Raw genomic sequence first — 1,179 nt, forward strand, 5'->3', positions numbered from 1 at the left:
TACTCGCAGGACAACTAACTCATTTATTTGATTGGATAACATGCTCAGAGATGTTTTTTATTCATAAAGATTGGATTTAAAAGAGTCTTCTGATTGGCTGGGATTCTTAAGAAAGTGGGCGGGCCTATGCCTCTGGGTGAGCCCTCTGTGGTCTAAATATTTCTTTTCCTCGTCCCCTCTGACAGTCATGTTTTCATGAGAGTGAGCATCCATTTGACGAAGGCTTAACATATCACACCCAGTGTGACCAGGTATCACAAGCAATTATAAAACTTTCATTCATTCATTGTCTAACGCTTTATCCTCCACATGAGGGCCAATCACAGCTGATGTAGGGTGAGGGACATGCTGGCCTGGTCATGCAGGAAGAACTGAACATTCACTCAGTCAACAAATCTTTTTAGTGAACTCATTCTAAAGATTCAGTGCATGTGTCCCCCCACATTTCAAAAGTATTTCTTTGGACCGTCTCACAATTACCATGTCAAATATTACTGCAAAATCCGTCTATCCACCCAGCGCTGTTTCCATTGCTTCACCATAAATCCATACCACTGACAACGTACTCCAGGTTTTCCTTGTTGCCTACCTACAACAACTCCCAGCATGCATTATTGAATCAATTGTGTGTGCTTACTTCTGTAGGTATATGTGTGTCTAACAACCTGTCAAAACACACCAGAATGATATCTACTTCTTAAAGGATCATCGTCACATTATCAAATGCTTCTGATCACATGTGCCAAACTGTAGTGTAAGCAGCGTTGTGTATATAAATGCAGACCAATAATGCTTCTTCTTTTTCAACTTTGCATGTTGGCATTGTAATCTTAACAATAAACAATCCTTTTGTTTTCCCATGGTTCTCATTTATTATCACATGTTATGAGCAGCAGTCTTGACTGTGTCTGAATCTCAGCAACAATTGACATAAATGGCTGCAACAGGTTGAGCGTGATTTCAAACCTGTCACTCACTTCTACAGTGGGAGGAGACAGAGCGCAGCCATCACCTGGACATTGACACTGCGCACACAGTGAATGCGCGCCTTTGACGCAAGAGCGCGCGCGGAGCTGTGAGGAGGGGATCTGGGGACGAGTATAATGAGATGTGCGTCCACACACACACACACACACACACACACACGAGCTGCCGACCCTGGCTGAGTGACCACTCTCT

Source organism: Solea solea, chromosome 20 (assembly GCF_958295425.1).
Source record: "Solea solea chromosome 20, fSolSol10.1, whole genome shotgun sequence".
NCBI classification, from domain to species: Eukaryota; Metazoa; Chordata; class Actinopteri; order Pleuronectiformes; family Soleidae; genus Solea; species Solea solea.